At 43.3% G+C, this 17,962-nt stretch overlaps 1 long non-coding RNA gene across 1 annotated transcript in view; it reads left to right on the top strand.

Annotated features, from left to right (window-relative positions):
* The first annotated feature begins 2,802 nt into the window (after nt 1–2,802).
* Nucleotides 2,803–17,962, top strand: part of LOC129387222 (uncharacterized) — a 74,573-nt gene continuing 59,413 nt past the window's right edge. Inside the window, exons 1-2 of the long non-coding RNA XR_008614486.1 lie at nt 2,803–2,951; nt 7,554–7,606. This is a non-coding gene — a long non-coding RNA (uncharacterized lncRNA). The remainder of the gene's footprint in view (nt 2,952–7,553; nt 7,607–17,962) is intronic.

Raw genomic sequence — 17,962 nt, 5'->3', positions numbered from 1 at the left:
GTCTACTTCATTATTCATAAAAGAAAACTCGTAAATCAGTGCCGCTGCAACCCTTCCTGCCCCCCCACAACATAAAGGCAGCAAAGAAAAGAAAAAAGAAGGCCGACCAAGCGTAAATAGAAATCTGCAACCCTTGCACCCTAAGCAACAAGCTCACATCCACTTATCTATTCTGTTGTGTACACATAGGCTGGACATCATGCGCGCAATTGGAACTTATACACGGTGCATAATTGTGACATTTTAGTAGTTCAGATGCACTGCTAATTAACGCGTCACTCCACATTTGCCAGTGAAAGTTTGCTTATTTTACTCTTGCTATCACACGAAACCCGAATAAAAACAAACGACGCTTTCAGTTGGTAAAAGGGGTAGCACATTGTGACGTCCCCTACGCTTTCAGTAGTCGCCACAAGCGCGCTGTGTAAGATGCATTTAAAAATCGAGCTAATATTCGACACCACCGTTACCTCTATACGGTTTGAAGCAGCTGCACACAGTGTAAAGGTATACGATGCGAAATTGCTGGAATATCCAGCTCGGTTACTATGAGAACTGCTACATCTACCACATGTTGCGCCAGCGAGAGTTTTTCAGAGCTTGCCTCTATGGCTTGAAGCAAGTGCACTCTGCGAAAAGTTATACGGGCGGCAACCCGCCCACGTGAAACGGCTATTAGTGTTGAAGCATGACGACAGCATCTGCGGGCACGACTCAGATGTTTTTTGGAGGTGCGCAGCTCTGCCCGAACGACGCTTTCAAAGCAAGTTTAATAAGAGACACGTGAAGCTTTTTTTTGTGCAAACGCGTAGAGTGAGAGAGCTCATCCATAATTCCTCGTCATATTTTTTTTCTGTAAGAGAAGCTGTACACATCCACTAACCAAAAAGATGATGTTATTTTCTACGTATCTGGGCTAACTGTTGGCTGGAATAAAGATGTTCTTATCATGCGCAAACAGACATATCATAATGTGAATAATATGTGCCACTTTCTGAGTCTCATCAGCTGTGAGCATGGATACTTTGGGATGTTCTAGTTATGATCGCTGTAGTCACACTAGACAGAATGAAACAAGAATCAGGAACAGCCGCGAAGTACCTCGAACGCAGTGCTGACACAATTACCTATCGCAAGCAAGGGGGCCGCAGCAGCGACAGAACGGAAGCGCCCAGCGGCAGGTGCCAGGGTTTTCGCATCCGTGTCAGCAAAGGCAAGACGTTAACGAACCAAGAAGCTGGAGCGCTTCCGCTTCGTCGTCGTGCCTGGTCTCGACTGATTGCCGATCCTCTGAACTCTGCCTGACCTGCTGTCGTTAATGGGTGTTCATCAGTGAACCGGTTCCTTTGGCGACCTGGCTGGCGCGAGTAACTATGGTGTAACGCTTGAATAAGCGCAGAGCTTCAGACGAAGTCAGCGGTGCCCCGAATGACAATCTGTCGGCAGAAGGGTAGTGCTAGCCTTGGACAGCGTCCCCTTATGCTGACATGGCTTCGAAGCTGTTTCAGATACAAAGGAAGCAAATTTGCCCGCGGATTGCAAGCTGAAGCGGTTCAATATTTACAGCCACTAATGTCGTAAAAGCCTCAAAATAAGTTTAATTCTATATGTCTCGGAAGTGCGGCAACCACAATGCACTGTTGGTAGAACACAGACACGCACACACACAAATAAAATGCTCACGTGCCGGTCTTTCCGTGCACGCTAAGGAATCCCTGTTGGTAAATTTAATACGTAACTTTCCGTCAAGGCACCTCTCATGATAACCGATTGTGCAGTTTCGGGACATTAAAACCCATGATTCAATTTATGTTAATTTGAATTCTGAAAGGAAAGGGCCGGAGAGGCAGAATCAGCCTTCTGACGTGAAGGCTGCTTAAGAGTTGCACGGACACATGATTGTAAATGATCATCATTTCTTCTGAATATATCAAATCTATGTCGTCATGGATAACTCAATTGCCTGAATTATTTGCTCAGTTATATTTTGGAAATTCTATTAGAAGCCACCGTACGTATTGTGCTATATACCACATTCAAGGGTTAATTGTTGGGGATGTTTTCACTTTCATGTCGTAACCTATTTGATGAAACGCCTTTTTGTTGAAATCATCATAAGCGTAACAGCGAGGAAAGGTTCGTGCAGGCCCTCATGAACCATTGAGTGTCAAGCGTGAATTCTCGCTTGTCCAATTTCTGACAAGGACGCAGTGCTTTTCATCGCCGAGAAGAGAACCATTTGAAACAACACGAGAAGTCAAGTTTCAAGATAATCCTATGAAGCAATCCTATGATGGCCTGCAAATAGAAGTTGAAACAAGACAAGTGGCAGGGGGAGAAAAGAGAATAAGGAAGAAGTGCGATAGAACAAAATGGAGTCTGTGTTGTGAAGATGCTAAGTGCAGTTTTAGTACATGAGTGACTACACATTTTCATGAGCTGACTACGCCACATACTGCCGCAAGGCAACACACGTGAATTAAGCTATGGAGCGATGAAGCGCGTCTTTCGGAGAGGTAGTTGCGGATTTCATAATAAAGCGCCACACGAAGCGAAAGCTAGCATGAGTCACGGCTTAGAAGCACTCATTAGCATCTATTTGGTTGATAGAGTTGGGAAACAAGGTTTTCTCCAATACTGAAACCGCGCTGAAAGCTCCACAAGCTTTTCCTTTGTATCCTTTCATTCTCCTAACTGAATGGCGCCTCCATCCGTTTCCAAAAATTGCGGAACGCTCGCTTCTTTTGAAGCGCGTTTTCCACGTGCTTCGTGGCAGTTATGTGAGAGGCAGAACGTTGCAGATGCACGACGAGCTATCAGCAACTGCGAGAATTCCTTTTCATTGAACAGAGGAAATGGTCGAAGGTAAACATGCCGAAATGAAGGCTAACTGTCGAAGATTTCGCAACTCCGGCATTCCTATCACTCAACGCTCTTTCCATTAATTTCAGGTGGGTGGTTTCAAAAACGTTTTCTGTCTGGCGCAATCGAATTCCTGGAGGTATCGAAGAACACAAAAAAGAAAGGAAACAGGAGAAGCAATCGAGCGCGCGAATTAATGACACAACGTAGAGTACCGTTTTGTGAAATCCGGTATTCGTGTTTAACGAAAATTTCGCAACCAGTGTGCACATCAGTGGAAGTGAGAACAAGAAATGCGTGGCTGGGGAAAAAATTGTTTTAGCGAAAAGAGAGTGAAATAAACACATAGAGGCAGTCGGAGAACGTTGCACTGAGTGATCAGAAACACGAACGGAAGCAGAAAAGCAGTCCAAATGGCAATGAGCAGGAATTAATGCTCACCAAAAAAAAGAGCGCAAGTCCCACTCAAATCTCTGGAAAAGCCGGGGAAGTAGCGCGCAAGTTATTTGGGCACTAGATAAAATAACTTTTTTTAGCGTAACGTGGACACACACATGTTCATGTCGCTAGCAAAGGCCACGAGTGGTCGATGCGCAATTGTGTGTTTAACATTATAGCGCTTTCCTGAAGCTGTGTTAGCTCAAACATTCACACTTGATTTTTCCATCGCTATGAACAAATGATGACGATCCTGTCCTGCAGAGGTGAGACATTGCAGGACGTACAGTTTTATCACTGAATGTACTGTTCACAACTGTTCGCAAATCGGCTTCTTCATTGTCGTCAGGACACTATCATAACTATTTTAACTTGAAGAAATATTGTTGGGGAGTAGACACTGCTGAAAAACTTTGGCACGGAACACGCAGTTAAATGACAAGCACAATTAAGAACATTTAACGAGAACCATTAATTGACAAGTCGCAATGAAAGCAAGATAATGTGTCCTCAACACCACTGCAAGATCGACAACCGTCAACAAATGTCGAGGCTGAACAAGCTGATAAGCGCGAGCTCTTCATGGTTGCAGCTTCGGCAAGCCTGGAGGACACAGTAAATGTCGCTATAATCTTACTGTTCATTGTGCCAGAATAATGCATTTTCACATATACATATACATATACATATATATAAGAATCCGCATTAGCAAAAGATATATTATCTCCGCTCTGACAAAGCGCGAGCGTGCAATCAGTGTTTGTTGCTGGTTATCATCTGTTTATGGGCGCAACGATGTGGTAAGGAAGAACAAAGACAAAGCGAAAAGGGTGCCTGAAGCGTATAGCACTCAAATGGTTATCGCAAATTTGGTCTAGCGTTGTGCATGTTCAAATAAATGTACTGCGGGACGGCTTTAGTACGTACATTAATTAGGTTTACAGCAATGAATAGAAAACACAGGAATGCTCCAGAGGCCACAAACTAAGGAAGCCTTTATGATTACTTTCCCGACCACCCTTAAAGCATCTACGTACAAATGATCACGATGCTAAAAACCAAGGCAGCATTCGTACGTGGAAACAAAATATATCGGGATATACAGTTGGCTACAATCACCTCGCTAACAATTTCGTTCACTTCGCGCACGAGCGCTCATCGGTATCCTCACAGCGTTGCCTTCCAGTTCTGTTCTTTTTCTTTGCCTCTTTTTTTTTTTTTTTTTTTGCTGCTATACTCCCCAACAGCTATGGGATTGCCTGTGCTGTATGCATATACGAATGCAGTACTTAATGATTGCCCTTTGTTTCGGGCCGAGTTTATTAGGAAAGCAGGACTGTCGCTGGGTCGGTTGCAGCTCTCGCAAATTAGTCTTGGTGTCGGAAGCGTGCAGAGTGAACCTCAAGAACTTCACACAAAGTTTTTTCAATATCGAGTCCATTCGTGCGACGCGACGCTTGCATTCTAACCCGTCGGCACATCTCTTTGTTTACTGCTCAGGCAGTAGTTTCTCTTCCGGAGAAAGCGTATGCGCTTCCGTGAAAGTAACTCTTAGCGACCCTGATTGCCTCCTCTAAGATTGCGGGTGAGCGCTTCCTTTGATAAAGCGCCAGGTTGAAAGTATAGGCAAGGCCTGAATGTGGCTTTGCGTGTTAAACAAGCAGTGCGTGCATTTTCTTGTGTCTGCATTTTTACCTTTCTTTACTTCTGGCTCAACGCATCCTATCTCCTATCAGTCTCCTATCTCAATATACAAGTAATGGTCACCCCATTTAATATCAGGTGCATCGGTGTTTCTTACCAATTTTATTGTTCTTGTGTTGGTTGATAAAGCCTCGAACATAGTACACACAAAAAAAAATAAACGCAGGGACCTCGTTCCCTCCCCTAAACACCTTAGGAAAGAAGTTTAAACTGTTTATTTGAAGTGAACTTATCGGCAATTCCAGGGTTCTTATAGAAAATTATGCCAGAGCTGTAGTTATTCTAATTGTTCTACCTAAGGTGAGTTTAAAAAGAGAAGCCAGGAGCATCCATGCCAACGAAATACTGTGGACTTCTTCAGATGGCTGCTGGATGGCAGCAATACGATTGCAGTGTATGGTTGCATCCAGGTGGATAAATTCACAGCACGTTTTCCGGTATGCCGGTTTAACCAAGTAGAGATGTTCGGTTGTCTAAAATCTTACATAACAATTTTGCTTTATTAAGTTTTGATCGCAAGAAGGTAAACCATGTTTAAGATGTGTGACCGTTTTTGTTGTGCAGGCTCAGACGTTTTGTGTTGCCGTTTTTCGCACTAAGCGGAAAGCTGACGTAAATTAGAAAAACAATTCCCGCAATTTCAGTCTCATGTGCTCGCGTATTGAAACAGTATGAAAGGCTATTAAGTTCTCCATTTAAATTATGCTGATATTTCAGACTGTCTATTCCGCAACTGATACAGAGCAGGTTCCCAATTACCATTCGACATCTGCATACAGACGGGTTCACTATAAATTTTAGATTCTTAGTAGCTTGCGGATGTTCCGAGGCAGTCAGCTGACAGCCAATTCGGCGGGGGTAGTAATACGTCTCGGAGCTGCTGAGGCAAAATTAGATGCACAGTCGTATTCAAGATACCCTTCACGAGGACTATACAAAACTAGCCTCAGAAACTGTACGGCAATGACACTGAAGATCAATAATAAACTTATGCTGCTCATGCCCTAAATGTCGAAAACAAGTTTCCAAACCAGATCTACTTCTGTTTGAGTACGCGACACAGAACGTAACTTTCACTGGCTACAAAACCTACCAACCCTCGATAGTCATCGCATGTTCGTAAAGCATAACGGCAAACATGAAACACGCCAAAGGTAAAGGGCAAAAGTCTTTCAAGCGCGAAATGGGCCAACTATATACAGGAGGTATATAAAATAGGACCCTAAAGGCACTTTTCACGCTTACTAGCGATTGTGGCAGTGTTGTTGAAAGGAAGGTATCGGAGATGGAATGCTGAGCCGACGTCAACACCGTGACTTTCAATTCCGGCAGGTCAACACACCGCCTTTGTCTTCCTAACAGCTCCGAGTGCGCTGATAATCTTGGCCACGAGAACACCGTGGTTTCATACTTGAGCCTAAGTGTTGTGTTCTCACTTATTAAGAACGTGGTGCTCCATAACCGGTAGTTTACCTCCAATGCTCGTCCTCTACACAACAGGCTCTGAGCTAAGATTTGGCAGCAGGCGTTTCCAGATCGCAATGGCGATATAAAATAATCGCAATAAATCGGATTCCATGGTAATAACAATTAAAATCGGAAGCTAAACATAAAGCCACTTACATTAATTATTGCTGAATTGGTAGATAGCCTGAAAGTAAATATCTAAAAAAAGCATTACATTCGAAAAGTCCGACGTCAGTGAAGGACACCTAACTTCAAGAAAAGATATATGAACTGTAGTATAGCAGGGCAGTAGAAAGTCGCATCAAAATTATTCTTGCTGCGTTCATTACAACTGCAGTTGTTCTCAAGCAACAGTGAATTGATGAAGTTGCAGCAGGCTTGTTAAGTTTTTACTGACATGGTTGAATTTATTGAATAACTGCATGACGTCTCTGCCAATCTGCCGTCTCCTCAAAGCATATGTGTAATGCTCCGAAAAAGCATGTTCCATTGACAAAAGGAGCAATTACTGCTGTATGCTGCGTTTGTATAAGAAAGCTATAGAAATAAGACATCATATAGCATGTCCTGATTTTAAGAATGCACGTACCACTAAAGTAGTCCTGCTATTGCAAAATTTTTGCACCAAGGTCACTTTTTTTGCATCGAGGCTCTCATCTAGTTACAGTCTGTCTATTTGCGTAGCTAATTACAAAGTCACGGCCCTTAACCTTACATTTTGAGATAGAACTCTTCCTCACACTCCAGAAAACGTGCTATCTGCGTGGCCGAAAGCGCACTTAAGTAACCTACTCTCTCGAACTAATGTTATCAGCATCCAGCTGTGAGGCTGAAAAAGTGGCTCACTAACTGCATTTTGCGTGGCTGGGAAAATAAAGCACCTTGAGACAAGGCGCCGAAAGAGCCGCTGAAGATTGCAAAGATCCCACAAAATGACAGGTGATTTAAAGTGTGGTAATTTGGAGTGCATATTTAACCAGTGGATATTTACGTTGGAGCTACATTAAGGCGTAAGTAACCTCGACGCTCTTGTACGACAGTTTGATTCACCTGCGTACCTTATTCTTTTCTTAAATTTACAGATGCTTACATGCAAAATGCTCGACGTAAATGTGATCACAATCTTCATTACTCGGTGAGTGTCTCGTCTCGAGTTACGTGCCTCATCTTCGGCCATCGCACCAGTCTTAGTTCGCTGCCATCATGCTCGCCCGCTGTGCGGCGTGCGTGTAAACAGGAATGTGAGATAACGGACACAAAATGACCCACGTGAGCGATAAATTTCTAAAGCTGCATTTTAATTCAACAAGCATTAACCTCAAAAGTGTTTACTGATTTGAAAGGGAAGAATAAAATTTTTGTCGTGCGTTCGAGAACATTGGCCAAGGAAGTCACCGCGTACACATTCTGAGAAAAGCTGAAGAAATAGTACGTACAGGTTTCACAATAGTCACTGCGAGACAAAAAAAAAGGAAAATTAGCAAGCTGAGTAATGGTAAGTTCCAGGGACGCTGGAGCGTATGCGAAATACAAAGCGTGCAACTCTACCATGGGAACAACGAGAAGAAAGGGGGTTAACCGAGAACCCGATGTTTATTAGTCATATCAGAAGAAGCCAACAAATACTCACACCAAGGACAACATAGGGGAAATTACTTGTGCTTTAATAAATGAAATAAAGAAACGATAAGTTTAAGTTAATGGAAAATAAAGTGGATGAAAAAACAGCTTGCCGCAGGTGGGAACCAAACCCACAACCTTCGCATTTCGCGTGCGATGCTCTACCAATCGAGCTACCGCGGCGCCGTTTTCCCATCCACTTTCTTGGGTATTTTTGGGTCCTAGTAGAACCCTGGGAGTGTTAGCCAGCGCCACCACTTGGCGGCGGACGTGGAACGTCCTCTTTGCCACAGGCGTTACGAGAACGTGATCTTTTTGGGTGAAGGCAACAGGTCAATAAACCCACATATGCTACCTGAAGGCATCAATGATACTTAGGCATCAACACTCCCAGAGTTCTACTAGGACACATAAATACCCATGAAAGTGGATGGGAAAACGACGCCGCGGTAGCTCAATTGGTAGAGCATCGCACGCGAAATGCGACGGTTGTGGGTTTGGTTCCCACCTGGGGGAAGTTGTTTATTCATCCACTTTAGTTTCCATTAATTTATCGTTTCTTTATTTCATTTATTAAAGCACAAGTAATTTCCCATATGTTGTCCTTGGTGTCAGTGTTTGATGGCTTCTTCTGATATGTCTACCATGGCAAGTAATTTTGCAGTGGAAGGGAATGAATGTGGTCGCACATAGAGCCTCGACGAGTTCGTCGGCATCCATTAAGGGATGCGATGGTCCCGCCTCTTCGCGCAGGGGACTGGGGCTTCTGTAAAGCATAATGAGTGTGTATGTTTCAGCTACGCTTTTCTTTTTTATGTTATGTACACTACACACCACCGACCCCGCCTCTCTTTCCCATTGTGCCAGCGTCTATGCCTCTGGCCACCCTATACTTGACGTGATCATGTGTTGCGTCAGATGGTGGGAGTATTCCACCTTCCACCTATGTCCTCTTCCCTCCGTACGATTTGCCCAGTAAAAATGATTTTCCCTTCTCTAAACATTGTATTACTTCCACAGTCGCTCTGCTTCATTAGTTCCAGCGTGTTATAAGCTCACTAGTGCCAGCGCTGTAGAAGACGAGAAACAAAGTACAACATTTTTTCATTCCTGAAAAGGCTCATCTTTACCGCGATGATTGCGGTTCGTACCATTCCGCAAGTTATTAAGGATTAATATAAGTGTGCTTTCATGACTTTACGCCCATACCACCTGCTTTACTCGGCGTTGCTTGAGAAAGAAAAATGATTTTTTAATTTCTTTAAAAGAACTAATGCAACTTACGGGCTAAATTTACATTAGTGGATCGAATAGAAGGATAGATCAGCTGATATCACTACTACTTATCCAATGCGGTGCGCGTACCGCATACAAACTGCGTTGGTTACGCCCATTGCTCCAGGTATGCAGCTGATTTGTATTTCTACATTCTTAGCCAAACTAGAAAGAAAACAGACAGTGCCAAGAGAGAAAACAGAATAAGCAGAGTGAAAGATAAGAATCATCGCAGTCGTCTACCTGCATACTTGCACTGCCTAAGAATATTCCTCCTTTGTCCTAGATGGTCACGGACAGATTTGGCCAGAAGGTACTCTATTCCCCCGTCAACTGTGCTACCTCTACAATGATGCTTGATGCACCGCATTTTAAAGCGCAATTTTCTTTGGGAACCCACCCGGACTTTTTCTAACCATGTCTGGGCTAGGTTTCTAACCGTGCCTCGTCGAATAGCTAGATACAGCTCTCACGCAGGACAGCGCTACCACCTTTAATACCCTTGCAGTTGTCCTGGCTGCTAACCTTGTTTTCAGTTAAACTACTCAACAATAAACAAGGTATACCCAAAGATCGACATCGCAACCAATATACGTATCAAAACACAATTCCTTCAGTAAAGCTAACCTTTCTACCCCTACTTTCCTAGTGTTTCGGTTTTGACGCATCTCTACTTGGTTGGCCTATCGCCGAGTAAAGTTCAGTTTGCTATTGCACTATAGCCCGGATCAGCCCCACTCTAGGCAGCACGCCTATCCTGGATATCGTGTTACAGCAAAGGAGATCAATCCCGCAGATGGTATTATGCGCGGTCGCGTGGGTCGCGTATAGCGGGGGTCTCGGCGTCCTACTGCCTTTACTAGGAGGCAGCGAATCGCTTTGGTGAGAAACGCTGTCTAGAATTTCAGCAATTCCGTATCATTTATTTAACCGCATCGCGAAAACTTCGCTTTTCAATTTCTAACATATTGGTTGGATCGGCAGTTTTTTTAAATCTTTACCGTGGTTTCCTCGAGTACAAGTACGCAGCCTGACATGCGGTTATGCGGCGCCAAGATATATTCTTCGTTTGGAACATAATACACGTAACAGTGCACAGATCCTTTTGTTTAAGAACACTATTTATTATATTTGAATACACGGGCAACTTTTGAGGATAAAGGATGACCGCCGAACACCAACACACGGTAAATTTTCCAGCCGGTGGGGCAAGTGATGCTTGAACCACAGCGAGCTCTTCAGGCCGTACCATGTTGACTGCAAATAGTTCTTCTGTTTGCCCTCACTAAATTAATTGTTTGCGACACTGAGACAGTCAACGCTCCGGATTTAATTTCCCGCAGGTCAAGGTGCCTGAGGGGATCCTATTACCCCAGTCATTACCTTAGCGTCAGCCTAAGGCATGCAAGAAGCACGCGTGAGCAATGACCCTCTCAGCAAATTTACTGTGATCCAAGGTGAAGGTTAGTAATGGTCTTTTGGCGCTCAGTTTGCTGCCCCAGCCGACCTATATAGTAATAAGACAAAAAAGAACCGCTAATGACCAATGACCAAGGGGCGAACAATTTGGCAGTCCCACGCAACTTGAGGGCCTTCTAGGGATTCGTTAGTGGCCTGAGCGGCGCGTCCCGCCTCCATTATCGTCAGAATAGACCAGTCGCGAAGGGTTAAAGATAAGAGTGAAGTAGAATAGGGCGAGCAGTACCTCAACATTGCGCCGACTCCCTAGTGAAACCCACCACGAAAGGCAGAATTGACGCCAAGTGGGAAAACTGCTCAGAAACTGCCAGACAAAAGCTGTCACCATCAAAAAGGCGCAGCTGTCGAGTCTGAGCTCGATATTGCTTCTCCTGCGGTTTCATCTCTGTGAGCAACGTGGACTGATTGCGGGATTCCCTAGCACTGCGCAATATGTTGTTGTCAACGGGTCTTCATCAGTCAGTCGCCATAGGTCACCTCATTGAGCCACGCAAGGGCCGCGAGTTGTCCGACCGCGGAGTTATAGATGATTGATATATCCAAGGGAAAAGAGGGACTCATAAAATCTTTAGCCTAGGGAATAACGATGTTTTGCGATGATGGCGGATGGGTCAAAGAACGATTAAAACACGAAGAGAGAATGTGTGTTAGAAACGGGCATCCAAAGAATAGAGGCGTCAGTAATATAACTTTTATTCCAGAGGATGGTACGTAGAAGTCATGGAATACCCTTTTCCCTAAAACACCAACGTCGCCACGAGGGACAGGAGTAGCCGCCGTTCATGTGAAGATATTATATATTCTATTATGTCACATAATAATCATAGCCTTGGCAACATATTCGCTATTTATTACACTACATACATCGAGTGCTCAGTCAGCAGGATATAGGAAGCTATTTTTGAGTTACTCTTATCGCATAGTTATCAGTGCGTGTTTTAGATTACATTGTATATATGAAACATCAAACGACTTCCCCATTGCCTTTCAGGAGTAAAAAACAAGCGGACTATGTTACAATTTGAAGCACGTGTTAAAACTTTTCAATCTGACTGACCAAAAAGAAAATAAATGTGTAAACACCTTGCAGTAAACCATGCAATTATATTCTTTGCAATTATTTTAACCGATTGATCAGATGGTGAATGATTGCTTACGAAGACGTAGCGGATGCCCGAGGGCGCTGACCGCTACAGAGGATGGTTGTGAAGCTTACAATCACTGCATATCTATTTTCTTGCCGTCGGCTGGCACAGCTTCTGGGCATATATCAGAGCTCAGAAATGCGTATGGAATCTCAACGAAATAAAAGTGATAAGTTTAAACTATCAAGTATTCGCCAACGCGCCTACCATGCTCACGCAAAGCTGAGGTCGTCGTACGGCAGAGGTTTAGCAACGCTGGTTCGACACGCTCGGTGGCGAAGGCTGGAATGCGCGCTGGAATCCGCTGGAATGCCCGAGTCGTGATACGGCATGTCTTGGGTCAAGATCGGCAGCATTTTCAGTAAGCTTGTCGGTGTACAAGGTTCCTTGCTTCTGCAGGAAGTTCGCTCATTTATTTCTTATCTATTATTCGGAGGACGGATGCACGACATGTAGCTCCACTATTAAAGAAGTCTTGTCGACGCCATACAGTAATACAATGTGAATGCATGAGTTTTTACAAAACACCATGTCTGTTTTTATTTTTTGATATTTGTGATAAATAATGCGCACGAGAAATATGCGAAATAACTGTAAAAGCACACTGCGAGATGCTGAACAATGAGAAACTACATATAAAAAGCCACAACAAATGTAAACGAATGCTCTCTTGACATTCAAACGTAAGTAGAGAGCCTGGACATGACGACGACTACCTCTTGCGGTCGCTATAATTAAAGAACAAAGGTATCGAAATAAAACATAGGCGTGTAAAATAAATTTCACTTATCTTGCCAAGCATTTCATACGACGCAACTCAAGTGTTAGCCATAATAGTACTTGTCCCGACGCTTACAAGTTTTTAACAACGAGCGTGTGGAAAATAAAATGGTATAAAAAATACAATTTATATAGAAATTACGGCCTACAGGGGAACTTTTCAATCGTTCTACAACTCTGTGGAGGAATCTGTTTTCATTTCCTTCGAACTTGGCGTATCAAAAGTGGAGTGATTGTTTGAAAGAGAGGCAGTTTTCAATAGTGCACTAAAACATTTAGTGTAGATCTCTGAACGCTGTGAAAGGTACGCTTCTACAATTTCTCTGTAGGAACTTCTAATCTTCTCTATACAAGCATAAAAACCAAGAAAAAATGGCGAAGAGGTACAGACGCTATGCGAAACGTCTATTAAGTAAGGTTAAAATCGTTATGACCGTAGGTTTTCACAGAAAGCGAAAGGGCAATGGGCAACGTGATTTCCAGTATGAGCCCTTATGCGGGAACTGTCACCGTCCTGTGTCTGGCGAAACCCGAGGCGTTGTTTATTCTATCAGCTAAGCCCGAAGCACTGCCACTCGCCGCTTTTCTGTCACCCTCTCCTTTTTTTATGCAAGGCACCACGCGGCTATAGAACAGGTTTAAATTAGGTCGAGATACAAAGAATGAGCAAATGGCTTGGATAAAATTATGTGGTATCAGCACATGAAACAAGACGTACGTCCATGCGCCCTAACGTCAAAGCAGTGGTCGCGTAAATATGCAGACGTTATTTACCCGAAAGATACAAAGGCTCCGACTCGTGTAAGGACTCAACGGTCAAACAAAGTTATAATTGAAGCAGAGGTGACCGTTTGAATTCGTGAAAACTGGTGGCGAGCTCGGGTAGGTCTGTTGTGTATTATTCTGTGGTCTTCTCTTTAGTTCTTGAATGTATAAATCTTGTTTTACTCAAATAATTGGTGTTCGAAAACAGAGAAACCTGACATTGAAGAAGACGTCCTGTCTTGTAACTTAGCGTTCAGTCTGCATTCCTCATCTCCGATGTGATATTTTTCAATTAGGACGTGGTGTCTTGACAGTGACAGCCTGCCCATGCAAAATAGAAAGCTTCATCACAAAGTTCCCTGTCGCAGCTATGTTTCCCCAATTTTCCGTACCAGCGCACTTGCATGCTGCAATTGATTTGCTCCGACATGGACTTTAAAGGCAGAAGATCCCAGGTGACCAAGGCGAGTGAGAGAGCGAGAGGTGAAGAACTCGTATCGTCCGTATTGAAAGGCATGAAGACATGTTGTCAAAAAAGCTCAGGTCTTTCGCGTCTGCGTATACTGCCAACATTCTATGCGACATTCCATGCATATCGAGTCGAAGATCATTTACAAGCTGATTCCACTGACGTACGTTTCAACCCGGCAACGTGCGCCTAAGTGCTGCCTTCTAAGACGTTCTTACTCGGATGTAAGTCTCTTCATTTCAAACGATCAGTGAGCTAGCACAGGCGAATTATTTCACAGGATTCACGTTCATTCACAGAAATCACGATTTTCCTCGTGTGTTTAGTTCCCGGGAGGATAACATTACTTCCACAAGCTATTCACGTCGATCTTCCTGCTCCTATAAGGAATCTTCATAAATAATGCATGCTACTTGACATCACAAGGGTTAAGAATATGCGCGAAATCATGTGTATCATCATTAGCCAAACCTGAAAAGTGATATCAATGCTAGCTTTAGATGGTTTACGCTAATGCACCTCGTTATTTCAGTATTTGATCTTCAGTTTTCAGTTTCAGCTTATTATTCCTTCATAGCAATTTGTTACAAGAAATGGTATACAGACAAGGGTCCCAAAGTCAGAGACTGCACCGGGACCCTTGGATTAGAAGTTATATGAAAAAAATAAAACGGTGGTACAGAGCAGAGAAACAAATTATGAAATAAGAAAAATATAACCAAGAAACTGAGTGACGACACACCTAAAAGACAAAAGAAACGGGGAAGATGCACAATCAATGGTAATTACACAGCTTCTAAATAGCAAAATAACATTGTAGGAAATTAATCAGACAGCAAATAATTCTTGAGTTCATATTTGGAAGAGTACAAGGTAAATGACAACTTAATGAAATATGGAAGACTGTTCCAAAGTTTAAGCGCACAAAAACAGGAAGCCATCTTTCCGTAATTAGTATGACATAAAGGCAACAAGAAATTTCTTTGTGCTGCAAACCTTGTTTTATTAGGATTAAAAAGGAGATCAGAACTAACGAAGTTGTAAAAAACTTGTTGAGTTAGTAATCTGAAAAATAATATCGCTAAATGATAGTTAAACAAATCAGTAACTTGAAGAATGCGGTTTGTACATAGTTGTGAAGAGGCGTTAGAGAAAAAATGGCTTTGCGTTATAATGCTGATAGCCTGATTTTGAATGTGCTCAATAGAGGAAAGATAAAAATGATAAGTGTTACCCCAAGAAGCGATACCATAAATGATATGACTATGAATGAAAGCGAAGTATTACGATAATAATGCTTCTTTGAAAAAAATGCACGTGAATTGAGTAGTGCTCTAATGCCAAATGCTGTTTATGCTTGATGTGTGCAATGTGGTTAGTAAACTGTAAATAAAAACTGTACGTAAATTCCCTGTAAATTCTCCCTTTCTTTCCCATTTTTATCCGCCAAAGAAGATACAGAAAAGCAATATTTTTTTTTCATTTTATTGAGGTATTACATGCGTCCCATTCCAGCGCCGATAAGAGCTTTATGGCAGCACAACTATGACGTATCTACGCCACAGACCAAGAATTATCAGTGCTCTCTAGCTTCAATGCAGTCACTGACATAAGATAAGCCTGGGTTCCTCAATTAAGAAGACTTTTCAGTGCGCTGCTATGGTGGCGCACCATCAGCCCGCCAATGTGTAAGGTTTACCTTACCGAGCTTCGGAGTCAAAGTTAAAAAAATATTTGCACAATATACGAAAGGTAGGTCGGTACATACAATCAAAGAGTGTTCCCAAGAGCATTCTAACATTCAGAAATACACCTCAACTTGAAGCCCTCGGGTGACTTGATTTAAACGACGCCTGTCGTGAACGCACGGAAGCAAACACAATGAATGTCTTGGGCTTGTTCACACGAGGCGTCATTTATGTGAAGTTAGGCATGGGCTTCAAGTTGAGATGCATTTTTGAATACAGGGTTTAGAGCTAAGTGAGCCATAATTGAATTAATTGCTTTTTATGGAGAGTGAAAATCAATATATTTTATAGGTGAAATACTAAAAGCATTTCATTATTTCAAAATTTCAGTTGTCGGCGAGTGCTATGTCTCGTTTTCACTGGGAACCTGAACATAATTAATCTGTATATATTACCACTGAATGTATTTGCACTCGATGTTTCGATATTTAAGCACCAAATAGCAGAGAAGGTCATTTCATAGTTAAACACGATTAAAGGTGGAATAATATATGACGAAATAGAGAATTTGCGATGTGTTAAGATAAGAGGAGTTTCTTTTTTGTTGTTGTTGTTGTAGTTGTTGTTACAGATCATGTAACGACAGAAAAATACCCACGATGCCGATATGTTATCGAGTTGGGCGTAATTCAACGTTGTCGAATATTGTTGCCTTCCTGATACGTTCGTACACGCAGTTCGAGTTCTTATTTCCTGGGCTTTAGGCGCGATCACATTAGGCCATTTCTCTCCAACGAATTCTGTCAATAATCGTGCTTGTCAAGGTGATACGTGAGGCGACTTCCAATCGCGGGATAACACAGTGTGATGCTTGATTCGCATGCTGCAAAGCGAACACTTCAACGGGCATTTAGCGGTTGCAAAAGCTGACATGTTCAATAAGGTTGTTTCTGGCCATAGAATAATTTCAGTTTGTTCAGTCGCACGAGATTTTCTTTTATGACCAGTTCAATAACCTTAGGCGCCGCGTCTCATACACAGAGATAGCTCTTTGTTTGAAAGCAATGAGATTAGGTGTGGCGTACAAGCATTCACCTACATCAAGCTCCGCAAAGGAGAGGAGAGCGAAGGCCTTGAAAGGGGCAGCAAAATAAGAACCTTATGTCACAACTGGCTTTTATATTGTCGCGTATACTCTGCTGAAGTATACACACTGAATGGAGATCCAGGCGTTTGTCCTTCACGAAACGAAACCGTTGATGCGCGATGCCGAGACGAACCTCGTTCTCTTCTTCTTTAATCCCCTTGCTGTGCCACTGCATGTGGCACTACCCCCTCTTCAAAAAAATAATAATAAAAAAATGAAAACATACATAGGCTTGACGTGAGAGCGCCGAGATGGCTTAGGACGAACACATAGGCTATAGTCACAATCACTGTGGTGTGCGATATAGTCACAAGGCACTGAGGGACGAGCAACAACAAAAACTAACCTAAGCGGCTGAAGACGTCGGATTTTAGCGGCTATGATACGGTTTCAACCGCACAACATGCGCAATCTCGGATTGCGGTTGCCGACGTCGGGGAGGCTGGCTTCCGTCAGGAAGGACTTCGTAATTCACGTCGCTAATCCGCTGCAACACTTTGTAAGGTCCGAAGTAGCGACTCAAAAGCTTCTCGGACAGTCCTTTTCAGCGCACGGGAGTCCAGACCAAAACTTGATCGCCAGGTTGGAACTCGACTTGTCGATGGCGGAGATTGTAACGTTGTGCATCGATGCTCTGTTGTTTCTTTATGTGCACTCAGGCAAACTGACGGGCTTCTTCCACTCGTTGCACGAAGAGTTCGGCATCTTGGGCGAGATCGAGGTGATCGATGTTGTCGCATGGCAGCATTGCTTCTAATATAGTCTGCACTTAACGGCCGTAAACGAGGTAAAACGGCGTGAAGCGTCTTGTTTCTTGCGTAGCAGTATTATACGCAAACGTTACGTATGGGAGTATCTCGTCCCACGTCTTGCGCTGTACGTCTACGTACATAGACAGCATGTCAGTCATCGTTTTGTTCAGTCGTTCGGTCAAGCCGTTTGTCTGCGGATGATAGGCAGTTGTCCGTCGATGGGTTGTGCAGCTGAGTTTAAAAACGTCTTCAATGAGCTGCGCTGTAAAGGCTTTGCCTCGGTCTGTGATGACGTGCGATGGGGCGCCATGCCGTAGGACGATGTTCTGTATGAAAAACTGGGCAACCTCGGAAGCTGTGCCTCGAGGCAA

Source organism: Dermacentor andersoni, chromosome 2 (genome assembly GCF_023375885.2).
Source record: "Dermacentor andersoni chromosome 2, qqDerAnde1_hic_scaffold, whole genome shotgun sequence".
Classification (NCBI taxonomy): domain Eukaryota; kingdom Metazoa; phylum Arthropoda; class Arachnida; order Ixodida; family Ixodidae; genus Dermacentor; species Dermacentor andersoni.
Note: the sequence above shows the minus strand (reverse complement) of the source record. Positions and strands in the feature narration are given on the sequence as shown.